The sequence below is a fragment of the Rhinopithecus roxellana genome, chromosome 2 (genome assembly GCF_007565055.1).
Source record: "Rhinopithecus roxellana isolate Shanxi Qingling chromosome 2, ASM756505v1, whole genome shotgun sequence".
In the NCBI taxonomy this organism is placed as follows: domain Eukaryota; kingdom Metazoa; phylum Chordata; class Mammalia; order Primates; family Cercopithecidae; genus Rhinopithecus; species Rhinopithecus roxellana.
The window spans coordinates 104,255,179-104,282,788 of record NC_044550.1 but is presented as its reverse complement, the minus strand read 5'-3'; the positions used below and the strand labels follow the sequence as shown (position 1 = coordinate 104,282,788).

The window sequence follows — 27,610 nt, the reverse complement described above, 5'->3', positions numbered from 1 at the left end:
GTGTTCCTATTTCTCCACATCCTCTCCAGCACCTGTTGTTTCCTGACTTTTTAAAGATCGCCATTCTAACTGGTGTGAGATGGTATCTCGTTGTGGTTTTGATTTGCATTTCTCTGATGGCCAGTGATGCTAAGCATTTTTTCATGTGTCTGTTGGCTGTATAAATGTCTTCTTTTGAGAAGTGTCTGTTCATATCCTTTGCTCACTTTTTGACGGGGTTGTTTGATTTTTTCTTGTAAATTAGTTTAAGTTCTTTGTAGATTCTGGATATTATCCCTTTTTCAGATGGATAGACTGCAAAAATTTTCTCCCATTCTGTAGGTTGCCTGTTCACTCTGATGGTAGTTTCTTTTGCTGTGCAGAAGCTCTTTAGTTTAATTAGATCCCATTTGTCAATCTTAGCTTTTGTTGCAATTGCTTTTGGTGTTTTAGACATGAAGTCCTTGCCCATGCCTATGTCCTGAATGGTATTTCCTAGGTTTTCTTCTAGGGTTTTTATGGTTTTAGGTCTAACCAAGATTTTTTTTAATTTTATTTTTCTTCTTCTTACATTCCCCTCAAATGCACTGAAGGAGCTATCACCCAGCAAAAGAGAAAAGGGCCTATTAAAGAGCTGATAAACTCCATCTTTTCCCCCATCGCCACTTCACACACATACTCTTAGCCACAACAGCAGCAGGCTAGTCTAACCACGTTAGAAAGAACAGGAGATTTCTTTGGTAGAGCATCACAACGAACCCTAAAGCATATGTGCAAATGCAAAGGACAAAAAATAGTCAGAACAATCTTAAAGAACAAGGAGGAAAAATATACACTATTAGGTTTCAAGACTTTTCATAAAACCATAGTAATGAAGACAGTGTGATGCTGGTCTAACAGACAGTGAGCTCCACACTGCCTTATTACTACAGTATAATGAAAAGGGAGCTCTGAAATAGACCCACATATATGGTCCCCTGATTGACCACAAATAATGGTATCGGAGCAATGGAATATCCATATGATGAAAAAATTAACCTTGACACTCATCTCACATTATGCACAAAATTTACTTGAGTTGGACCACAAACAAAATGTGAGATGTTCAACAATAAATCTGCTAAGTTCAACTGTGTGCCAAGCTGCTTTGGAGAACTGCAATAAACTCAGCAGCAACTGCAGCAAACTCAAAAGATGCCCTGGGATATTCTGCGTTTTGGAGGGAAACAGAGCAATACAAACTTCTGTCAAATTCCTCACAAAATATCAGCTAAGCTAATTCACACATTCAACATCACATTGTGCCACATTTTATTCTGTGCATACCTTAGCAAAATTAGGTGTTCAATGGTGGCTATCAAAGAAAGCAAGTACTAAGAAAAAATTAGTATGGAAGAGGGTAGGAAATTTTGATCTAAGTAGTTACTTATTTTGTACATAAGCAAAAATTTAGAATTGTCATTTTATGTGCTTTTCTGGATTTATTTTCTTTTATTTTTTATAGTATTACTTTTCTGAGATGGAGTCTCGCTCTGTCACCCAGGCTGGAGTGCAGTGGCGCGATCTTGGCTGACTGCAAGCTCTGCCTCCCAGGTTCATGCCATTCTCCTGCCTCAGCCTCCCGAGTAGCTGGGACTACAAGCGCCCGCCACCTCGCCCGGCTAATTTTTTGTATTTTAGTAGAGATGGGGTTTCACAATGTTGGCCAGGCTGATCTGGAATTCCTTACCTCAGGTAATCCACCTGCCTCAGCCTCCCAAAGTGCTGGGATTACAGGTGTGAGCCACCACGCCCGGCCTGTATTTATATTATATCTCAATAAATAAATAACCAGAACTTAGCTTTAATTAGTATAATAAGACAATTCTAAATTTAAGTCACTACACTATTATTTAATCTGACGAAACTAAGTGCAAAGGCATTCAACATAGGGCAGTTAGTGGCAGTTATTTACAGAAATTTTCCGTATTTACATGTCCTACAATGTGATGTTTCTTCACATACAGTTTGTTTTACAAGCATAACATACCACGGTTCCTAAACCATGAGTTTGGGTTCTCACTGCACTATTTATTGTTTGCATAACCCCGACAAGTTACCTCACCTCTTTTAAAACCAAGATAAAAATTTCACCATACCTTACTAGATTGTTGAAAAAATTAAAGGGGCCATGTTTGCCTAGCAGAGAGTGAGAACTAAATAAACGTTATATTTTGTCTTTATTGTTATTATCATTTCTCTTCCACAGATCTCTAGTAAACATGACTCAGCTTTTATAAACAATTCATGCAACCACAGGAATATAATTTTCAGCATAGACTCAATTTTTGTCACTGATTGAGATCATTGCAAAACCAGGAAACCAGATGGAAGTGGAGAAGAAAAAAGGCAGGTGACATTGAATGGATGGGGATGAGTCAGAGTGAAGGTGTTTGCAGCAGAACCTTGAAAGCGGGAGAAAACACAGAAGCACGTTGTCCCCACTCCTTCACACGGCACTCCAGTGTCTGTGGGCAGGAGAGCCTGCCGCCACCATGGTGGAACCGAAGCAACCCGGCCTCATCGGAGGAGAGAGCTGAGAAACGGCGATTCAGCTGGACCAGCATCAGTCACCTCCAGAGTTCAGGTTACTCTGTTTCTCTGACCCGGAGATGGTATCAGACGAGTAGAGAGGAGAGTCATCATTGCAGAGCGGTGAAATCACTATGGCAATTCAGATTTCAATATCTAATTAAAGAGAATAAGATTTGCGGCCGGGCGCGGTGGCTCAAGCCTGTAATCCCAGCACTTTGGGAGGCCGAGACGGGCGGATCACGAGGTCAGGAGATCGAGACCATCCTGGCTAACCCGGTGAAACCCCGTCTCTACTAAAAAATACAAAAAACTAGCCGGGCGAGGTGGCGGGTGCCTGTAGTCCCAGCTACTCGGGAGGCTGAGGCAGGAGAATGGCGTGAGCCCGGGAAGCGGAGCTTGCAGTGAGCTGAGATCCGGCCACTGCACTCCAGCCCTGGGCGACAGAGCGAGACTCCCGTCACCAAAAAAAAAAAAAAAAAAAAAAAAAAAAAGATTTGATACCGTTCACATAAATCCTGTATCAAAGCAAAATTAATTCCAGTCATATTTTTTAAACTGTGGAAGAAGATCCTGAAAATTTTCTAGTGATTATTGGGTAATAAATGAAAATCAACCCTCCTGTATTCACTAATGTAAGACCTGTGAAATGATTCTGTAATCTAAACACTATGCTATTTTATTGGTTTTCATAAACAACCAAAAAATACTCATTGTTTCACTGAAGACCTTGGGTTCTCAGCCCTCCACTGTGCCCGTAATGCCTTAAGTTTGTCTCCTGGGAATTCTCCTATGATAGGATTATTTTAGAATGCTGAGCCTCAAAAAGTGGGACATAATACTTTAGCAAAACATCATTTTGAGCCAATATTTGCAACGCTAAGATTTCTAAGTCCACATAAGGGTCTCCAGACTGTTTGTAATTCCCCATTATTTATGTTGAAATGATGGACCTGATTTTCCTTCTCTTTGACTACTAATCAGTAAAAATCCTTTTGCTAGGATGAACTGGTTTTCAATGGCCACCCTGACCGATATATTTGTTAGCCTCAGAGACATAAGCACTTTAAAGAGATGCTTTCTTCATTGTCTAAGGTAGAGTTTTATGAGTAGTAACGGCAAATACAATCTGCTTTTACCTCTGGGCAGGTAAACACAGCTGATTATACTGACCTCTCCAATTTTCCCTCCATGTGCTGGTAATTCTGACCCCTTCATGTCCTATTTTTAGATATTAGGTTCAAATCCAGTTGGAACTGACCTCTAAGATAAATATGAACAAATTAAAGGGTAAAAGATCTGGGAGACATTTGACACATCCCCCACGGGCCCTGAAATAATAGGAAACAAGGAAACTTAAGAGACCAGCTTCTTGTGCAAGAATGTGAGGCGTGTTTGACATTGCTCGGACGGCACGGCTGAAGTGAATACACTTGCTGTTCTGGAAAAGCTGATGTGGGCTTGATGACACTGCCTGGACGGCATGGCCGAAGTGAATACACTTGCTGTTCTGGAAAAGCTGACGTGGGCTTGAAGCCCCAGCTGTGATAATAAGACCACGTGACCTGTGACGACGTCTTGACTGAATTGGTCTTGAATCTAATTATGATGTTAAACAGAGGTGTTGAGCCTACGAAATGAAGGCATGTCTGGAAGAAGAGACACAGCAACATGTTACAGCCAAACTAGAACCTAAAACCCACAAGCGCATGTCATCGCACCTGCTATTTGTTTCTGCCAGAGCTGTCATCCAGTGATCCAGAGACGAGAAAGAGGAGCAACAGCTCTGAAAAGCAATGACGCATGGTGGGGAGCGAAGGCCGGTCTGGGGCTGAGAGTTCAGGCTCCTTGTTGTCTTATTTCTGCCCCTTCAGTGGTGCTCCCTGAACCTCACCCCACATCTGAGAAACGGCCAGTTCCGCTGACAGCACACGGATCTCTACTCTTTTCTATTGTAAACGAAAAAACTACTGAGTGGTATTCCTTAGATCTTGAGCAATATTACACGCCGAAAACTATGTCCTGCTAAAAGTAAAAAGGTATTTCTCCTGGGAAGTGGGCCCTATGTTATTGCACACACTTAGTAAAATCTCTCGCTGTGTCAGTATCTCTGGAAGGTCCTTAGCACTCACCAGGATCAGTGGTTGCCTCTAGGAATGAAATGGGACGACGGAAGACCCAGGGAGCAGCGGTAGGAGGAGACACTCGTGATGCACCTTTTGGCCCTATGTAGTTATTTTCCACGTGCGTGGAGTGCCTTGTATTGACCCAGAACTAGTAATTATGATACCTTGGATTTATATAATTACAGTAATTCAAATACCTTGCATTTATATAATGTTTTGCAGCTGTGACAACGTCGTCATGTCAGTTCTCTCATTTGAGTCTCTGTGGGTTGCATGAGGTTGCATTACTAGCTCCATTTTGCCACTGGGGAAATTGAATTCAAAGGGCTTTAGAGATTTCCTGTGAGGAAATATTGGAGGCCAAGCTAAAACGTCAGCTTCCAAACACTCAGCAAATCTTTCTTCCACCACACCACATTACTCTCAAGGAGGAGGGAGAGGAGAACTGAGGAAAGAAAGCCGAATTTTTTCCTTCAAAGGTAAGTAGTTAGAATCATCAGTTTGGGAATGTATTATCAGTAAATGAACGAAAGGGATCTTCCTGAGGCCAATTTAAAATCCAATTCAAATTATTTGAATTATTAAACAACAAGATGTCTTCCCTTTGCATCCAATTCAACAAGCATCAATAACAGCATAAATTTTAATTATCTGGGAATAATTAGGAACACATTTCTTTCCTATCACTCTTAGGGCCAAATCACATTTCCAAAGTGAAACCTAATCTAAGAACTTTCCAATACAATATCATGTAATTGGGTAATTTTAAAATATATTTTGAAAATGAAATCTCCAAGCCTCATTCATTAACAGACTCTGATATTCCCTTCAGTCACTATCATGGCTAAGAAAGCAACTCCAACCCACACACTGCAAATATGAAGGACCACGAAAGGCAGGCAGGCTCTGGTCTGTGTAGAGAAGACGCGCGACCGTGTTCCTAAACGTGAAGGACCACGAAAGGCACGCAGGCTCTGGTGTGTGTAGAGAAGACGAGCGACCGTGTTCCTAAGCATGAAGGACCACGAAAGGCAGGCAGGCTCTGGTCTGTGTAGTGAAGACCAGCGATCGTGTTCCTAAGCATGAAGGACCATGTGAGGATCCCAGACACCTACTGCATGAATGTATTAGCCCTTTCAGGTCTAGGGACCTGGTAACCCTTTATTACTTGTACTCTGACTTTATTCCATTTCTTTCCCAGTCCATAAATGTAACTTATGTGACTCATTAACCCTGACGGTTTGATCAACAATAGTTTCAGTCCTAGTGTTGGTGCCCCTACTGCAGACATGGGATAAAGTCAAGGGCTAACCACCCTTACAAATTTACACTTTTCTAAAGGGTGCCTTGGGAGAGAGGGAGTGCAGAGCAGAGAAAACCTACCTGTGCAACTGAGAAGGCCACTCAGGCCACGGGGACAGAGTAGGAATGCTCTCAGGAGTGTCCCCTGCACCTGAGCTTGATTTCTTGCCATCGCCTTCCACCTCCTACCCAGTGTCTCCTGCACAGTCAGCCAAGTGTTTCCATGGTACCAGCCATACCTGATGCCAGGAGACTCACTACACTTGGAAGCTCTTCAAGGTGGGACTTTCTGTCTTCTTCAGTGTTTCATTCTCAGTAGGCAACACAGGACCTTATACTGAAAGGAAATAAGTACAATGTCCTAACAGGTGCTTCTGGAATAAATGAGCATTTGAAATGACAATATATCTAGAAAAAACAGAAAATATACTCTGGACATATTTTAGTGGCTGAGAGTATTGAAAGGGAAAACAGTGAGATTTTACAATTGTGTGGGTATCATAAATTCTTCCTATATAACATCTGATTTTGCCCTTATCACAGAGAATTCATGAAACCAAAACTATCTCCCTCAAAATGTCTTCCTAAACATGAAAACAAATTATTTGACTTCATAATGCCACTTTTCACCCCAAAGTGTTTGACCCTTTCACTAAACATTACTGAGTATTAAATAGGATAGATATAATTTATCTGAAATTCACTGAATATGATTTTCAAATGCTGTAATTTCTAAAAATAATATCTAGGCTGCCTTTAATTCCTCATGTCAGTAATAATTAACGTCCCTATGAAGCTTACAGGGAATCAGATACATTTGTTTATAACATATTGAAGAATTTTTAAACAACCACAGAATATGAATATAATAAGATAAAATATTAAATATTTCAAGGCATGCTTATCTTTGTGAACTGAATCTTGGAGAAGCAGGATTGAACATAAGAGTTATCTTTCAGGCTCCACCACCTACAGGGGACACCCTCCCTCTCCCCCATGGACCACCTGTCTAACCTGAGTCAGTCTCACACAGAAACCAGTCATGGCCCTGCCTTCGCCCCACCTTGAGATCACCCGAGAGGATGTTTCCAACTCAGGCAAGCATAAATGACACTCACTCTGCATGCGACAGCAGGGGAATGACCTTACAAGAAACTAATGGGCCTCGCTTCCGGAGAATCACTGTCAGAGCCTGTAACATAAGATAAATCACAGCCAAGGATTTTTGAAAAGTTTCCTGATGAGAGAACCATGACCTTTTCAAGGGTAGTGATGGATTGATCAGGGCAAGCAACATGTAGATTTTTTCAAACAAGGCTGGCAAAAGAAACAGTGATATACATCTACCAAAGTTAGCTAGAATACCCGGCTGGTGTCCCAGTCAGGAAACACAGGAAAAGGTTACATCTGTAGGAAAAAAAAAAAAAAAAAAAAAACTTGTTAAGCAAAACGATGCAGTTAAAAACCAAGCTCACTGTAAGAAATGCGGTGTGGGCCAGTGGGGACTGTCATGTCGAAAGTGCTCAGTGTTCCCGAAGCTGGGCGGCCAGGTGTTTTCACACACAAGGGCCGTCCCTGCTTGGCCATGGGATAAGCCTCTGAGTGAAGACCCAGCAAGGAGCTCTGAAGTCTGCCTGGGGGGTGGAGGGTGGGAATCTTGTTAGAAGCTCTCCCTGGTGTGAATTTATGAAGCCCTGTGCAGACTGTGACTTTTATAATAATAACTTAGCTGGTTTTAAGCTCACGTCGCAGATTTCATTACAGGCTGCTCCTTAACGAGCATTGTAATCTGGAGGAAAGAATCCAAATTCTTCAGTCACCACCTAACTCCACATTCATTACCGTGTTGTACAGAGTGGAGTCCAAAAGCAGCAACTGTGTTCATTTCTCCATAGAAAATAAACCTCCACCAAGGCACGTCTGTCCTATTGTTTTTTTATTCTTAACTAGACTGTTAACATAATTGTTGGTTGCATTGATTTCAGCTTCCCCACAGGATGCGATTGGTTTTCTGTGGCATTTCACTCACACTAACCAAGAGAGACATCAGACAGTTAAAATACACTCTGGACCAAAACCGAGGGCAGGGGAGAGGCGGGCAGGCCAGGCACAGCTCTGCTGAGGCACTGGTTTGACACATTGAGTTGAAGGGTTTCTACTCAAAACACCTGTCTCCCTGCCAAGGTGAAGGCTAGATGGTAAAAAAGGAAGTTCCTCTCTTTTCTAATAAACCTAGGCTCTCTGCATAGGAAGCGCCCTAAAGGCCCCCAGCTCTGACTCCCAGAGCAGAGCCCAGACTCTGCTACTTTGAACAGACATGAAGCTTTATGGCCCTGGCCCTGGATAACGCAGATTTCTCCTCCTGCAGCACCGCCAGCAGCAGCGGCGTGTCCTCCACAGTTAACTGGGAGCCTCCAACCCACACACTGCAACCGGGAGACCAGGACTCAGGTTTTTTCTTCCAGAAATTCCAAGCTGGTGATGTATTTTTATGTGACATTAGCAAGAATTAAACTAACGTCTCTTTGCCTGGACTTCTTTTCCAGAAAGTGTCCTATGTGGTGAAGGGTGAAGGAGTGAAAGGGGGCTAGGAGGAGAGTATATAATTTAGTCTTGAGATATTACAGTGGTATCAATACTGTTGTGCACACGGAGCTTTACAGTTTTAAATATTATTTTATGTGAACATGGGCTTAATCACTTTTGAAACAAATTAGCCAAAAAAGACAACTGATGCTTAAGCCTATCACTTCGCTAAATACATATAGGAATAGCTGTATTGCAATAAGCATAAAGACAAGAATAAGGATGAGATCATATCCTTGGTTGAAGCAAACTTTGGCTTAGTTCTCCATTGAATATTTTATTACAGGAATCAAAAAGTTGAGAAGATTCTGTTCTGCCGTGTAAACTAAAAGCCACCCAGTAGATGAGAAATTGAAAACCACAAAGCTTGGGGGAAAAAAATGGATGCTTTGGAGCATAAATTTTTCCATTAAATTATGCCAATAAACCTAGGACCTTGAAAGTTACTATGCTCAAATATATTTCAAAAGGAAGAAAATGCTCTTTTCAAACTAGGGACTAGAAATTGAATGTATAGATTAGCAAGATTTTTTAATTCTACTAGGATAAATAAACCAATTTATTACTTCCTGTTAATTCAATATCAATCTGTTTGAATTGGATTTACATTTTTAAATATAGAAGATACCCTTGCAAAGTATTCAATTAAAATAAAAACAAGCCTAGGTATATGTCTATCTCTATCTTTTCTAAGATTTCCAGATGCATACCACATATTTGTTTTCCCACTGGTTGTGTAAGAATACCAAACATTAATTGAGGGTTGTTATATCAAAAAGAGTAAGAACAACTCCCAAGGTGTGAAAGCCATGGGAAGTCGCTGAGCTCAAGTGTTCACCTCATACTAGTCAAAGTTAGGGATAGTACAAGAGGAAGGGTTGGGTTAAAGTGTAGGACCCCATGTTACTGCAATGATTGGAAGCTCCTAATTAACAGGAAGTATGGAGTGGAATAAAGCAAACTTATTATGAGGACCCCGGTGTTCCCTGTAGTACTTTCTCCTCCTCTCTACTGGACACTCTTTTTCTTCTTTGTCTTTTTCCATTAAATAAAAGCAAGCCATTGATATGATTAGTATGATTCAATAGGCTGTGGATTGAGAATCAGAATTTTGGAGTTGTTAGTAATTAACAAAATAATCATCCAAGCATTTAATTTCACTGTGAATGATAGCAGTTGAAATGATGATTTCTTGTTATTCCTTGATTCTACATTTAAAACACATTATTTTCCAATTTTATTTCAAGGAGGAATAAAATAGGAGAGAGAAAATGTAAAGTAAATGGGAATAAAGAAAGAAGCTTAAAATTAAATGCAATACATAATCCCAGGATTATCTTCAAACAATTCTTAAATCTTAGTTTGGTTGTGTACAGATTAATCTATGTAGGCCCTCCTTCTGGGATTTTCTTATGTATAATAGAAATATTGATTCCGCTATGACCTCTGTCTCTCTTGGCTGTTAGAACTCCAGATGTCAATAATGCAGAAAAAGGCAAAAAGTGAACATCTTTGTCAAGAGTCATGGATAAAGCAGCCTCTCACTGTACAGTGAAGGGAATATCCTCCTCTGCAGCTAAAAGATGACTCAATTTCTAAGTTGTTATTTCCACCCAAATATCACATTCTTACAACATTCCATCATCACCCGCTCCTACCCCTGTGCAACTTATGCAAAAGTCAGCACCTTACACCAATCCTTTCCTACACAAACCCTTTGCTACACCAACCCTATCCTACACCACCCCTTTCCTACACCACCCCTTTCCTACACCACCCTTTTCCTACACCAACCCTATCCTACACCAACCCTATCCTACACCAACCCTTTCCTACACCACCCCTTTCCTACACCAACCCTATCCTACAACACCCCTTTCCTACACCACCCCTTTCCTACATCACCCCTTTCCTACACCACACTTTCCTACATCACCCTTTCCTACACTACCCCTTTCCTACACCAACCCTATCCTACAACACCCGTTTCCTACACCACACCTTTCCTACACTACCCCTTTCCTACACCACCCTTTTCTACATCACCCTTTCCTACACTACCCCTTTCCTACACCACCCTTTCCTACACCAACACTTTCCTACAGCACCCCTTTCCTACATCACCCCTTTCCTACACCAATGCTATCCTACAACACCCGTTTCCTACACTACACCTTTCCTACACCACCCCTTTCCTACACCACCCTTTCCTAAACCACCCCTTTCCTACACTACCCCTTTCCTACACCACCCTTTCCTGCACCACCTCTTTCCTACACCAACCCTATCCTACAACACCCTTTTCCTACACCACCCCTTTCCTACACCAACCCTATCCTACAACACCTGTTTCCTACACCACCCCTTTCCTACACCACCCCTTTCCTACACCACCCCTTTCCTACACCAACCCTATCCTACAACACCCGTTTCCTACACCACCCCTTTCCTACACCACCCCTTTCCTACACCAACCCTATCCTACAACACCCGTTTCCTACACCACCCCTTTCCTACACCACCCCTTTCCTACACCAACCCTATCCTACAACACCTGTTTCCTACACCACCCCTTTCCTACACCAACCCTATCCTACAACACCCGTTTCCTACACCACCCCTTTCCTACACCACCCCTTTCCTACACCAACCCTATCCTACAACACCCATTTCCTACACCACCCCTTTCCTACACCAACCCTATCCTACAACACCCGTTTCCTACACCACCCCTTTTCTACACCACCCCTTTCCTACACCACCCCTTTCCTACACCACCCTTTCCTACACCACCCTTTCCTACACCACCCCTTTCCTACACCATCCCTTTCCTACACCACCCTTTCCTACACCACCCTTTCCTACACCACCCTTTCCTACACCACCCCTTTCCTACACCAACCCCTTTCTTACACCACCCTTTTCTACACCAGCCCTGTCGTACACCACCCCTCTCCTCCCACCTCCTCATCATTCCCTCTTACACGTGTTGGTCTCATTCACCCTGGGCTCCACTCCCTATCCCTCTCCCTCACATGATCTTACAAACCAGGACTCCTTCTGTTTCACATGCCCTAATCCTTACACCACCCCTACCCGAATCACCTCCCTCAATAGAAGTTGGCCAGGTGTGGTGGTTCACGCATGTAATCCCAGCACTTTGGGAGGCTGAGGCAGGTGGATCACTTGAGGTCAGGAGCTCTAGACCAGCCTGGCCAACATGGTGAAACCCCATCTCTACTAAAAATATAAAAGTTAGTTGGGCATGGTGGTGCGTGCCTGTAATCCCAGCTACTCGGGAGGCTGAGACAAGAATCGTTTGAACCCAGGAGGCGGAGGTTGCAGTGAGCCAAGATCATGCCACTTCACTTCAGCCTGGACAACAGAGCAAGAATCTATCTCAAAAAAATAAATTAAATAAATAAATAAAAGCACAGACGTTATGCAGATAGCTGAACTATCATGAATAAATAATACATTAACTAATGTTTTAGTAAGGACACACCAGGAGTGAGTGTTCAGTGGCTGGAGAAAAAGAAGTCATGGAAATAAGTCAGTAGAAATGTTCCAGCTCTGGAAACGTGGCATCATGCCTGAGATGGGATTTCCAAGACTAGGAATCAGATTCTGCTTTCTTAGGCGTGCTGGAACTAAGGATCCTTTCATAACACCAGTGTGTGTGGTAGTGGGAATCCCAGTGGCCTCACATAGCAATCCTTCATTACCGTCATGTGCCAAGCAGCTTCGAAGATGTCTCTGCTATGAATTGCATTGTCTTCACAGAAAAGTGTGGGGAAGATCCCACTTCTGAGGCTGTAGGACACACAGAATGACTTTCCCTCTGGCATTCCTTATACGGTGCCATTGGTTGCTTTAACACGTTTTTATTACAACTGAAACTTTAAACATAGCCTTGCCAGTAGCTCCAGTAGATTAGCCAGTAGCTAATCTACAAGCATGTCTGGCCCACCACTTTCTCAAATAACAATGAGAGTAAAATAAATAGGGTAACATGCTTTATCATTGCCTTGAGCAATGTGCAGAATTGTTAATAGTAGTAACTCCTCTCCCAGAAGGTAAAGAAAAATGTAAAATACCTGAAGCAGCCTTAGCAACAACAGAAAAGCTAACAGTATATTTGTGTTTGAACATCTACTAAATTCTTTCTCACTATTGCTGCCAGAAGCTATGCCAGGCACAGCCAGATAATGTGGGCAGAGAGCACACAGTCCAGGTGCTGTATAAATGCTGAGATAAGGGAATGTGAGTGCTTCTTCGCTTCAAACGTCCTAAATCAGCTTATTTTTAATTAGCAACAATCGTCATACACACACACACACACATTGACATTGAAGCTTCCATAATAGTGTTCTTACGTTTTCAATTTGGTTAATTGAATGAGAAAACAAATTCTCCTACTAGATAGGTGCTCCAAAGTGAAATTTAGGTTTTCTGCTGGATGAGGAATGCCTTCAAATGGAACATTCTTGATTGAAGAGCCTGGACAATACCATTCATGTTGCAGAGGGAAAATTTGGCTTCAGAATGTAGTAAGAACTGGTTCGGTCTGCAGTTGATGCCCAGTAAGTTCCTGCCACAAATCTTACACCAATATTATGGTGTGCTTCTGGAAAGAGAAAGTACCCGGATCTATTGGCAAATCCCACTGGACACAGAGCGATAAACAGGGAAGACTGGAATACCAGCCAATCAGATCAACAGACAGGATTTTAAAACAAATAACAGCGTATCACTTTGCATCTTGGAAAACAGCAACTATTTAAATTCTGATCTTGTATTCTCTAGCAAATGAGAACAATGAATGTTGCACCCCAGGACAAGCTCAGGACCAAAGCACAGTTCAAATTCTGGAAGGACATCCCCATGATCCTAAAGTGGGAAGAAGCCTCCTTCCCAGTCCTCAGTGCTGGACGTAGCCAACAGCACACGGGAGTAGGTAGAAGGCAGCAAAATCAATAGTGAAGAGCCACATGGGTTTTAGAAAGCAGGTGTATAGTTTGTAGCAGTTTTCTTTCCAGAGATATGATTTCTTTTTTATATCAGAGTTTACAAATTTCAGAGCCAATGTGGCTCCACTTATTATTAGCTTCTGTGTGTCTTTTCCTCATTCATAAAGTGAAGATAATAGGACTTGCCTTGCATACCAAACAGAATCTTGGCAAGAATTATCCGAGATGGTGCATACGCAAGCACTCCGACAAGTACAAAAAATTAACTGAAACGGTGTATATGCAAGCGTCCGACAAGTACAAAGAATTAACTGAGACGGTGTATATGCAAGCGTCCGACAAGCACAAAGAATTAACTGAGAAGGTGCATATGCAAGCATCCGACAAGTACAAAGTGTCTTTACAAACACGACGTGGTCATTTAAAAATCATCCTTAAGTCAGGCGCACACTTCAAACTGAGGCCTTGTTGAGGACGTTATTATAAAATTCATAACTGAGGACTCCAATTTCAAGGCAAAGTGGTGGCGGAAACCTGTGCTCCACTCCCTATCCCTCTCCCTCACATGATCTTACAAACCAGGACTCTTTCTCTTTCACATGCCCTAATCCTTACACCACCCCTACCCGAATCACCTCCCTCAATAAATACACAGAAGTTGGCCGGGCGTGGTGGCTCACGCATGTAATCCCAGCACTTTGGGAGGCTGAGGCAGATGGATCACTTGAGGTCAAAATCACATTGAGGCAAGGGGCAGGTGAGGGACAGAAGGCTTCATGCACACCTTTGGGCATGCCCTCTGCAAGCCTCCCGAGCAGGCCCAGGAGCCCTTCTTATGAGCTCTGTGATTTTTTCCTCCCAACCACTTCACTGGCTTGGTTGAAAAATGTGCACGCTAAGGAAGATAATGCAAATGCTGGAATGCTGTCACTTGCCATGCCAGCCAGCACTGGCTCCGGGAAAATGAAAAAGCCTCCGACACATTGAAACTTAGCAGCAACATTCTAACTGGGTTGAGGACAATATCCTTAATCCTCCCTAGAAAGATCAAATTAAATCAGCAGCAGGCTCTGCCTGACACAGCTCTGTCACTGCCTGTTCTGAGGAAAAACCTGGAGAAGTCAGCCGCGCTTCACTTTGTAACTCGTGTCTTTCTGTTGAAATTCAGTGAGCAGTGATAAGGCGTCCCTGCATGAGGGTTAGCTTCAAGACAGGGAAATGCTGTTACAGGAGAGCGGTGGAGAACAGACACACATTTTGCCTACCATTTAATTCAGCTAAAAGCCATCAAATCTCACAGCTAAACTTCAAACATGACAGCACAACTGTATATTTCAGCTCAAGCAGCTATGTATTTTAGTGAGTGTATAGTAAAAGCAGATTCCATTAATCATTAATAATTCAGAAATTAGGGCTGCATCCATTGAAAGTTCTACTTAATGGCAGTTAAAACTCGAGAGCAGTGGTTTGCAAACTTGACTGTGCATAAGAAACATCTGGAAAGCATAAAAAATGCAGATTCTAGGGGCCCACCTGCAGAGTCTCATTGAGTAGATCTGGAATGAGATCCCAGAAATTGCGTTTTTTAACAAGCACCCCAGGTGAAATGCATCTCACGGTCCTTCTATCTTAATGTGATTTTTATAATCCAAATTGCATTTAAATCTTTTGAAGAAAATGGAAGTAGGGAGGCAATCCAAAATGCATCTTGACAGTTTTGTAGATAGTCTTTCTCTGACGTTTACAGACTTTAAATCAAAATGTTATGGCATATCAAGCCAAAATATGAATGGGTTTTTTTAACCAAACAAGTCAAACAAAGAAAAGATGTGTCCCCAGAAAATTATTCAGTTCCCCCAAGCAAGCATCTTTTTATATGGGCTATTTCAAGGAACTGAGTTTTATATGTTCTTGTCAATAGTCTTAGCCACGTTATTTGATTTAAGCATAAAGCTTTTGCATTCAAAATGGAAGTGTAAAAGTGGTGTGACCAACTCAAGATGCTCAAATATCCATGGCATATTCAATCAACAGTGAAATATGACTTCACCTGTTCTCCAGTATGAACCCTAATATTTGCCATCATAGTACCTACCTTCTTTCAATTTTAAAAGTCCAAGACCCTAACTACTAACTTTACATAATAGTAACATTAAGCATAGCCAATCTAACTAGACCAATGGTATATAACACTAGTCTGTATAGTAATTGCTCTTTTCAAATCAACTTATTATTGGTCTTGGGAGGAAATACTACACTGTCTTCAGCAATTTAGAAATCTGTGAGGTATTGTTTATTTTGTTCGGTTCTTTGCACTTGAAATTGGGTTTTACTTTCTACAGTTTTTAAATTTGTTCTTTCTGCTTTTTCACTAGGCTTCATAGATCTCCCTTGCACATGTGCAATTTTGCTGTTAGCCAGAAATTTGCATAGTTCATTCTTTGAATTTGGGTCTCATGCTTTCTGAGGTTGGCTGCGGCTAAAACTTTCCTTCTAAAATTTCAGCTGCTTTTTCAGGTATAAATTCTCATTTCTAACACTTTTAATCAGGGATTTCATTTTTTTCTCCATTTATAAAAATTTTAATTTTCTACTTATACATAATGGATGTACATATTTTGGTGGTACATGTGATAATTTCATGCATTCATACAACTTGTAAAAATCAAACTTATGTAATGGAGTATCCAACACCTTAAATATTTGTCTGTTTTTTGTGCTACAAACATCTGAATGATTATCTTCTAACTATTCTGAACTGTACAACAGCTTGTTGTAAACTGTGATTTCTGGGCATGACCAGCCCCCCGGGCACATGATCTGTGTGGCTGCAGAGACAGGCACTTGGTTTAATGCTCTGCTTCAATGTCTTAGAATTCTTCATAATTTTTGAACAACGTACCTCACATTTTCATCGAGCCTTGAAAATAATGTACCCAGTTCGTTTCCTTAATACTTTTTAGGTGTGATATTTAATGTTTCTTTCAATAAACATTACCAGTGTTAATACGCTGCTTGGTGTGGCCGTAATGCACTAATGCATTTGTTCTTTGTCCATATATTATTGCCAACCACTGAACTAAAGAAGGGAATAAAGATGTAATCCTTGTCCTCAAAGCATTGCAAACATCACGGAGGAACGTATTGTCTCTGTGTCAGGTAGCACGCATTAAATATTCCCCGTGAATATTCTTCCTGAATGTGTAGTCACAATTCTATATGAATTTATTTATGCACCACAGACACATTGTACCTATTATTCTAGACGTGTGGAGGTTGGGACGATGTCTAAAAATCAGGTCATATGAGGCATTTTGTATCATGGAAGAGAACAGAATTATTCACTGTCCAGCTGATGATGGTGGAGTCGGGTGGCCGTGGCTACAGCAGTTCAATGTGGCTCCAATGCCGCCCAGAGGTGTTTCTCAATAACACCGGAAGATAACCCCTGAAGACACAAATAATTTTCTCTTCCTCCACTTGATGTGGACACTGGTTTATCCATTAACAGGATTCCAGAACTAACCAGAAGTGTGTCTGATTTTGGTTTTACTCACACGTGTGCTGGAAATCCCTGCAAGAGCGTTGTGAGAAAGGGCGCAAACGAAACCAGCCTGAAGTCTGCAGAGGCCACACAGTGCGAGCCAACGGCAGAGTTGACACAGATGCAGGAATTGTCAGAAAAGAACATTTACAAAGCAATTATTGCTGCATCTCACATCTTCAAAAGGTTAAGCAGAGGCATGAGAGATTAAAAAGGCCCAAACTGAACTTTTAGGGAAGAAAACTACGATTTCCTAAGGTCAAAAAATACACAAAGTGGAAATTGCAGCAGATTAGAAAAAAACTGTACATTTGAAAAAAACTGTACATTAGAAAAAAACTGTACATTTGAAAGTGTGACAGTAAAAAATTCACAATGTAACATAGAAAAAATAATACTTTAAAAAACCCAGAGCATTAGTGGGGCTAATCACAGAATGTGAGACTACTTACTCCAAGCGGTCCAATAGACATGGAATTAAAATCCTCAAAGATGGAAAAAGCAGAAGTATTCAACCCACAGATCCCAGAAGTTTAGCCCCAAGCACAAGAACCAAGAAAACGAAACCAAGACATGTGATAACCAAATTGCTCAAACCAGTAACAAAAAGAAGATGCTGAAAGCAGCCACGAGGTGTGGGAGAGGGGAAGTCACACATATATATATTTTTTGGACGAGTCTCACTCAGTCGCCAAGATTGGAGTGCAGTGGTGCAATCTCCTCTCACTGCACCCTCTGCCTCCCAGGTTGAAGTGATTCTCCTGCCTCAGCCTCCCAAGTAGCTGGCATTACAGGCGCCGCCACCACGCCCGGCTAATTTGTTTTCGTATTTTTAGTAGAGACGGGGTTTCACCGTGTTAACCAGGATGGTCTCGAGCTCCTGATCTGGTGATCTGCCCGCCTCGGCCTCCCAAAGTACTGGGATTACAGGCGTGAGCCACCGCGCCTGCCCAGTCAGATTCTACACAGAGGAACAAGGATAAGGATAGCTGTCTCTCTCTCTCATCGCAAGCAAGGCAAGGGAGGAGACAGAGGGGCAAAATCTGTCCAGGACAGAACAGAAGAAAATCAACCTAAAATTCTCTACCAGTGAAAATACCTTCAAAGATCAAGGTAAAATCAAGTTTTTCAGACATATAAATGAAGAAATAATTCATTACCAACAGGACACACCACAGGAAATAACTCATTACCAGCAGGACACACCAGGAAATGTTGCAGGTGATGGGTCCAGCAACATTGTTAGGACTGAATTGTCCTCAGGGGTTACTGAACTAGTGTTTATCTTACTCCTAAACGAAGTGGTTCCAGGGGGCTGTTTTTCTTAATGTTTCAGTTTATGTTCCCAATGTTATAATTTTGTAGTTTTCACAAGACCACTAACAGCCTCTAGCCACCATTTCTCACACTTCCCACTCTCCTTTTCTGTAACAGTCCCTCTTTTCTGTCCTAATTTGCTGCTTCTAATCAGTGGGCCTAGAAACCAGATAAGACCATGTATTCAAAATGTGAATAAGTTAAGTTAAAATAGCCCCATAAATTGCAATCCATAGATTTTGTGTGATATACTTAGTCACTCAGAAGTTTTTTCCCAGTCTATATTCTGAAAAACATGATGTAACAATTATTGTAAGGAAAACTATGGAATGCTGAATGGCCACTGTGTGTCAGTCATTATTCTAAATATTTCCCATTTATTATTTTTAATCTTTTTTGTGGACTCCAGATTCTACTTCCAGAGTTTGTAATGTATATATAAAGAGACAGAATGATAAAGTGGTTTGCTGTTGTTGTTGTTTTGTTTTGTTTTTTGAGATGAAGTCTCGCTCTGTCACCAGGCTGGAGTGCAGTGGCGCGATCTCGGCTCACTGCAAGCTCCACCTTCCTGGTTCAAGTGATTTTCCCACCTCAGCCTCCCAAGTAGCTGGGACTACAGGTGCACACCACCATGCCCAGCTAATTTTTGTATTTTTAGTAGAGACAGGGTTTCACTGTGCTGGCCAGGATGGTCTTGATCTCTTGACCTCGCGATCTGCCTGCTGCGGCCTCCCAAAGGGCGGGGATTACATGCATGAGCCACCGCGCCCAGCTGGTAAAGTGTTTTAAAGTATCAGCTTTGAACACAGGTATCTCTGGTTAAAATCATGGCTGTGTTGCTCCCAAGAGCTAAACCTATGAACAGGTCACCCAGGCTCCGTTATTTATGTTGGCAACCTCAAGGCTAGTACATGACCCTGTAATTACTGGAAGCACAGTATACAACAGGTGGTTCAAATGGTAAACTAAGTATGTTTAGAATTTATTTACCTAGTGTCATAAAGTAAATGCAGGAACACTAAAAATTACCACTGATTCAAAAGTTATCTCCTGACTTGTCACTTTGATCTTATTTAACCAAATCATGAGGACCAGAAATAGAACATTTTAAGTACATAAATCAGATTTCTCTGAGATACCTAGATGGATCATCGGCCTCTAGTCATCTCCCAAGGATAGCAAATGCCACACAGTTTCCTTACGGAAACCCCAAAGTCGGACAAGGGAATCAGAAAAGAAAATTGGGCCTAGCGGCATGATGGATGGGTTGGATCCCACCTGCCACTCCAAAGCATGCTGCCGGAATAATCTCCAGTGGCAGGGGCTTAGCAAGGAGCCATAACTCAAGTAGCACAACCAGCAGACTCGCTGCTAAAATAACCCCTATTTAGGGCTGATCCTCAAGACAGTGAAAGGTGCGCTGTGCACTTTTGAAGGTACATTAATTTGATCAGTGTCCACTCAGCATTTTACCGGCAGCAGCAGTCTGCAGGAATACCATGTCATTTTTGCTTTTCAGATGAGTAGTGAATTTGCAGATGGCTTCTTTTCCAAATGATCAATGAATTTCAACACCAGAGTCTTTGAGTCAGAACAGGAAACCTTCAGTACATAGGTGGACCTAACCCTTTGTTGGATTTCATTCGGACCTGAAATTAATATGCTCTCATCACTGACACTGCAGTTCATGGAGTAATTTATACTCTGTGGGATTATTGTGACACGCCTTTCAGTGCAGCGTCTCTGAAAGCTAAAAAATGAAGAAGAGTGAAATATCTCTGAATACAGGCCAAAGAGTTACTCACTTCAAAGTGTGTTGGGAAGAGCTGTAATGGTCTGAAGGCCAGGGACCAAGTCAACACAAGAGGCCATTTCATATGAAGTGACCACTCATCACCTTCTTACACCCATTCCCACGTTTGTCCTGTGCCTTCCTTCTCTGCTTCTGTCTCTGTTTTTCTCTAGTGATCTGTCATCACGCTCTATTCTTTTTTCTCTCTCCTTTTCTCTTTTCTTCCATTTCTTTTGCTCTTACCACTTCCTTTTTCTATCCTTCATTCTTTCCACTACTTTTCACATAACATAGAAGTAAGTCTCGATGTTGTATGCATCATGTTTCCGTGTCCTACTCTTTTGAAAATTGGAGCAAATTAAAAGGTTTGCCCATGGCTGAAAAATTAAGCAGTTTTTCCTGTGGCCCGTGATGCTTCTCTTTAGAGCCAATGGGTCCTTTATGAGGAAAGCATAAATACAAAGCTGCTTTTCATTCAGGGCCCCCAGAAAGTCAAGACTAGTTGTATTAGTCCATGCTCATGCTGCTAATAAAGACTTTAACTAGAGACAGGGTCATTTAGAAAGAAAAGACATTCAATTGAGTCATAGTTCCCCAGGGCTGGGGAGGCCTCTGGAAACTTACTATTGTGGCAAAAGAGGAAGCAAACACTTCCTTCTTCACATGGTGGCAGGAAGGGGAAGTGATGAGCAAAAGGGGAAACGCCCCTCATAAAACCATCAGTTTTCACAAAAACGTACTCACTATCACAAGAACAGTAGCATGGGAGGTGGGTAAGCAACCCCATGATTCAATTCCCTCCCACCGGGTCACTTGGGGACTGTGGGAACTACAATTCAAGAGGAGATTTGGATGGGGACACACAGCCAAACCGTATCACTAATCTCAGTCTCAATTGCCATCATCAGAATACTGTCAGCACGTACTTTAATTCCCCATGTGTTCATGTCCGTTTTGCAATTCACTCTTTCTAAAGAACATTCTTCTCTTTGGCTACACAGCCCATCTTTCCACCTTTTATTTTTTAAGTATAACTTATGTAAAAACTATAAGCCTTCTGTGTCTTTTCTGCTTTTTCACTGACTCTCTGAGGGGCCATCTCAGGTGCCAACAAAGGCAGGCTTCAGTCTGGATTCCTTTCAAGGATATGAAAAATATCTCTTCAAAATACATTAGGTAATTTCTGCCTGCTTTGGATTTTGTGACGGCTTGAAACAATGCAGTCCACATTTTAACTGACAAGTTTAAAGGTGTCAGTGGTATTTGAGCTTTCTGTGCCTCAAAACTCACCATCTCACACTGTTCATTCTCACCAGATCTCATTGCATCTCAGGTGACTTCATAATGTTCTCAAGGCTGGGTGCTGAGGCAGGAGGAAGGGACACACCCAGAGGCAGGACTGTGAGTTTAAAGTCACCGCCAGCGCCTGCCCATTGCACTGTGCCCAGGACTCTTGTTTCCATAGCCTGGGCTGGACTGTGCTGTAGCCATGGGCACTGCCTGCTCCTCAGAATTATCCAAAGCACCTGCAAAACGTGCGAATCCCTAGCCCTTAGCCCAGGGAATTTGGATTTATAAATTTTTTCTGCCTGTGAGTCTCAAACATGGATAATTTTTAAATCTTCTTAAGAAATGCTGATATGCAGCCAGGGTTAAGGACCGCTGAGCGAGAATGCCCAGAAGGCTTGGTGGAACTCAGATCCCTGGACCCTGGCCCACCACAGCAGTCAGAGATCCCGGACGAGGCCACAGATGAACCCCTAGCTGGCCTGGGACCACACATCGGGACCACTCAGCTGGAAGATGCACAGCACTTTTCTGCCTATTTTTAAAATTCCTTCTTCTGGGAAGAGAGGCTGATCTTACCATTGAGTGTGGGAGAAGAAACAGCATGATTAGCAGAATGGCATCCCATCTCTCATTTCAAATGTGTGAGCCTGGAGAGAGGATGCTTTTCTATCCACTGTGAGGATGACTTTTCAGGGCAGGCTCTGTCTGCATGTGTCGGGGGACAGGCTCCAATTTTGTTTTGTTTTCCTTAGTTTTGCTTTGCTTTGCTCTGCTTGGCTTGGAGAAGCCTTAGCATAGACTTAGGGGAAGTGTTAGACCACAGAGCTAAAGTCATCTTCTTTGGCATGATTAGAATTTTCAAAATACATAACAAATGTTTTAAAATTTTGATCTCCATTTATCTGTCTTCTGGGTCCTCTCCCAATGTATTGTGAATGCAAGAAGGAAAAAATTAGTGTTACGTGTCAGCTTTCTAAAACCCCAATATAATCCTATCTCTTTTCAAATGGTTTCACTTCTTGGTCCTTTGAAAGCAACATAAACAATTTCACTGACTTAGTAAACAGGGCTGTAAGAACGGAAGAGAAAGCAGGCCGATGCTGGATGGCATCAATTCTTTGAAAGAGGAAGGAGACAAATAGACATGACACAGCCACAATAAACCGTCGCTAATATGCATGGGAATGGTCCATGCTGCACCTCTCTGCAGGCTTCCACCTTATTTAGCTCCAAATTTCTAAGACCACTACAAGAAAAGGTACAGGAGAGGCCCCCTGGACACTAGCTAGTAAGAGCACCAAATCACACATATTTATGGAGCCATAATTAACAATAATAATCGTTGTCTCTTCAAACGCCTGCTGTGAGCCACGTATTGTCTTAACCACCTTCTGCCCTGTATCATTCTACTAAAGCACCTGAGTAAGTAGGTATTACTTAGTAAGGAAACTGGAGCATAGCTAGCTGGACTCATACCTGGCAAGAAATCGGAAGTGAAGGTGGGATTTGCTCTTGTGTGTCGGGGAGGAAAGCGAAGGCTCTTTCCGCAGTGCACTGCGTAGATAAACTTGCAGCCAAACACCATTATGGAAGCTGTGAAAGATGCAGAGAAATGCAACACCTCTTACTAGTTCCCTGATCTCAAAATGCATGTAGCCTAGTTAAGGAGAGAAAATCATATATAAGAAAAATTAAGTAACAACGCTATAGCAGGACAAGCCGCAGACAAAACTCCTCAGACACCAAGTTAAAGAAGGAAGGGCTTTATTCGGCCAGAGGCATCGGCAAGACTCCTGTCTCAAGAGCCGAGCTCCCCGAGTGAGCAATTCCTGTCCCTTTCAGGGGCTCACAACTCTAAGGGGGTGCACGTGAGAGGGTCGTGATCGATTGAGCAAGCAGGGGGTAGGTGACTGGGGGCCGCATGCACCGGTAATTAGATCGGAACAAAACGGGATAGGGATTTTCCCAGTGCTTTTCTATACAATGTCTGCAATTTACAGGTAACATAACCGATTAGGTCAGGCATCGATTTAGCTACCAGGCCCAGGGTGCGGCACCGGGCTGTCTGCCTGTGGATTTCATTTCTGCCTTTTAGTTTTTACTTCTTCTTTCTTTGGACGCAGAAATTGGGCATAAGATGATATGAGGGGTGGTCTCCTCCCTTAACGCAAGATCTGAAGATTAATATATCGCCTTTGAGTCCAGTCTAAAAATATTCCCAAAATAGTGAAATGATTGGGAGAATTCCAAATGCAAACAATTGGAGTACTATAAAATGTGGTTAGTCCCACAGAATCCAGTCTGCTTCAGGAAGTACTTTTCCTAATTTGAGCCTCTCAGAGATTGAAATCCATTCTGTGAAGTGTATTCTAGCCCTTCCCTAGTCTCCCAACGACTCTTTCCTCAGAAGACTCTGTTAATTTGGTGGATCGCTTCTGGTTTCTCTCATATTTCATATCTTGATCAAATTTTGTAATACAATCTTCAGACCCACATTGCCCCAAAGAAAAACACTCTTCCTGCTATCATGTTGTCTATTTCCTTCTAAATAAGTAGGAGAATGGCACTTTGATTGTAAGAATGAAAAAGTTATTGGGGAACTTGCCATCATATTCCAGGAGAAATGGAGTATGGCATGCACCCAGCACTGACCTTCAAACAGAATTGAAGCATGTCAGAGAAAAAGAATTATGTAGAATTGCTGGGATCACATGTAACACCAAAACCTCTGAATTATAATAGGATCACGAAGCAGAATCACCACTAAAGTCCATCTCAGGATTCAGCAGCAGGAGCAGGGAGCAGAAAGAACCAAAGAACCGTGGACGAAGGGATCTGAGAAGCAGCCCTACTTGGTGAACAGCAGTGTGATCCTGGCATCGTTGACTTCTCAGGGCCTTTGTTCCCAGGTAGAATTGGGAGATTGAGCTAGATCAGGGCTTCTTAGAAATCAGTTGAGGGGATCATGAACTTAATGAGAGAATGAATCTTTATTTCCTATGATCTTTAAAATGTACAGCACTTCCTCCAATTATGAATGTAAGTCATAAGCCACAATACTACGAATGCACGCATGTGATACTGTTCCAGTATGAATTACAGATATTTTCACATTAGTACAACTTTTAGTTATCTCAAAATATCATTTATGATCACTAGCTCTTCAAACGTGCAACGAGCATCATGGCCATAGCTGTCTCCCCTTACTTAATGCGTCAGCAAAGAAGCACATGCGTGACTGTGCCATAACGTCCTTAGAAATGGATTGATCAACGTTTGAGCATGATTGGCTTCCTCTATAATCAAACGTGTGTAGCTGACACTTTCTCAAATGTTTTTCTTAGATGCAACTTTGTCAGGCTGCCGATAAGGTCCCCTTAGTGTCTAAGGGCCATTTCCTTGAACACGGTGGAATTCTCAGCCTCCTGTCTCAGAAGCAGAGATGCCGAACTGGCTGGGATGCATTTCAAGGACAAGCAAGAGCAGGAGACTGGAGCAACTGTCATAAGGCAGGAGCTGACAACAACAAACAACAGTGGCATTAAAATGACCCGAATGCAGCTTCAGGACATGTGGGTAACTAGGAAATGCTAAGAGGGAATTGAGTAAGATGGAACAACTCAGATCATCAGTAAGAAATGCCTGGCCAGGGCCAGGCATGGTGGCTCATGCCTGTCATCCCAGCACTTTGGAAGATCGAGGAATGCGGATCATTTGAGGTCAGGAGTTTGAGACCAGCCTGGCCAACACGGTCAATCTCCATCTCTACTAAACATACAAAAGTTGAACCTGGGAGGCAGAGGTTGTAGTGAGCTGAGATCATGCCATTGCACTCCAGCCTGGTCCACAAGGTGAGACTCTGTCAAAAAAAAAAAAAAAGAAGAAATGTTTAGCCAGCAAATGCACCAGGCAGGCAGACGGATACAGTCTCCAGAACACCTACTCCGTCAAGAAGTGCAACAGTGTGGTACTCCTAGCCCTCATCGACAATCATTTCCTCACATGGGTTGTTAAGTATTAGCAAGGAACAGGTGAAAAAGCACAAGAAACGCTATGGTTACACAGATTACAACTCTGATGGAAGCTTACGTATGATGAGAATTAGAACTGCATGCTCGATTATGTTCAATCCGTGGCCGTTGTCTAGGTGCATACGGTAAAACCACAGTGTGCTAGAGGTATGAGCCTGCTGAAGTGAGACGTGTGAACTTCTCAGCAAACCTATCCCAGCTTCTGCTGGCAAAGAAAACGACTAAAAGAGTCATCTACAAAGAGAGGCCCGAGTCAGCTGAGGAGGCTCCGAGCCGTGAGACAGAGGCGCAGAAGGGAATGAGTGAGTGGTGTGGCCAGCATCAGGGTGTTTGGTCAAAGTGCAGATTCTAGGGCTCCCCACCAGAGATTTGGAATCAGGGGATCTGGAGAATCAGGGGCCTGGAATGGGATCTTCAAACCCTGCATGCACTGGGCACCCCAGGCATGTTAGGACGCAGGGGATCTGCAAACCACACTCTGAAAGGCACCAGCTGCGGCTCCTGTTTGAGGTATTTTGAGTCAGAAAAGTAACGCAAAACACCATCGCTGTGAGCCCCTACCTACCGCAGCTCAGCCCAGGTGCAGGACCCTGTGTGTGGGTAAAAGACTGGTCATGTGTTCAAAATACAGTGACGAAGAGGCCAACGAGAAGGTGGTTGTAAACGACGAGATGACGAGTGACAAAGGGTGATAAGATGCTCTCTCAGCCATCACACAATTCGCTTTCTTCAGCCAGCTCCATCCAAACTATCCCCTATTAGAAACACTGTCCCCTTAGAGAGTAGTTTGTTGAAGGCTTTTAACAGAGAAAGAAAAGGCTCAGACACGAGCAGCCCTCAGGAAACAGTTATACTCAAAGCAGATGTGAAAACCCTGTGTCGTATGAGGCACTGTCAATGCAACGGCACCTCAAGCACTATCTTCCATAGACTCTCAGTCTCTGGGATGACCTGGCATTTCCCTCTACCTGTGTGAACTCATGCAGGGCCTGTTTTAACAGTTTAGTAACTCCTTTCGGCATGGTGCACTGGCCCAATGGACGAAGTGTCCTATTGAAAAATGCAATAGAAGCAGAGAGTGAGATTGGCTTCAACACAGTTGCAGAAAGCCCTGTCTCAGCCTGGTCATGAATTCAGGTCAACGAGTGCCACTTTTACGAAAAGAACTGCGGAAGGGACATCCCTGGAAACAAATACACTGAAAAGTCGTCCATTCTGTGGCTTCTTAAGAACAAAACCTGCACTTGGAACTCAGAGAAAGGAGAAAATCACAGCTTTTCATGTAAATTATATCTGAGAAATCAAACCTTTGAATTTGAAAGAAGGCTCACTAGATAATGCCACTGGGAGGATACTAGGAATTAGTATTTTTTGACCACATAAGTGCCAAGCTTCGAGCTAGGTGCTTCACATGCAACATCTCATCTCATCTGTTGGTACAACAATTCAGCTCAAACAATCGCACTGTCAGAGCTGGAAGGTTCCTCAGAGATCATCAGATCCAAACTGTTCATTTGCATGTGAAAAACCTGAGTGGTGGCTCACGCTTGTAATCCCAGCACTTTGGGAGGCCGAGGAGGGCAGGTCACGAGGTCAGGAGTTCGAGACCAGCCTGACCAACATGGTGAAACCCAATCTCTACTAAAAATATAAAAATCAGCTGGGCATGGTGGCTCATGCCTGAAATCCCAGCTACTCAGGAGGCTGAGGCAGGAGAATTGTTTGAACCTGGGAGGCAGATGTTGCAGTAAGCTGAGATCGCATCACAGCACTCCAGCTTGGTGACAGAGCAAGACTCCATCTCAAAAAAAAAAAAAAGAAAGAAAGAAAGAAAGAAAAACCTGAGACCAAGAGAAGAGAAGCAGCAGAACAGAATTCAACGTCTTCTTGTGCTTCTCTGACCTAACATCTTTCCAGTGTACCATGCGGCCTCCCACATGAGCAATCAGATATGTACATCACTAGACCCTAAGAAATTAAGCTGTTTAAAGTTAGAATGCATTTGTGGCTGTCAGCCTCAGTCCAGAAATTAATGTGAATAAATTGTGTTTCTTATTTTTTTTTAAAGAATTAGCTTCTGATTCTATTGGAATAATCAAGAA

The 27,610-nt window shown here is 42.6% G+C and overlaps 1 long non-coding RNA gene across 1 annotated transcript; it reads left to right on the top strand.

Annotated features, from left to right (window-relative positions):
- The first annotated feature begins 6,016 nt into the window (after positions 1-6,016).
- Positions 6,017-7,895, top strand: LOC104677921. Its single transcript, XR_750105.2, has 2 exons — positions 6,017-6,257; positions 6,874-7,895. It is a non-coding gene; the product is annotated as an uncharacterized LOC104677921 (long non-coding RNA).
- The last annotated feature ends 19,715 nt before the right edge of the window (positions 7,896-27,610 follow it).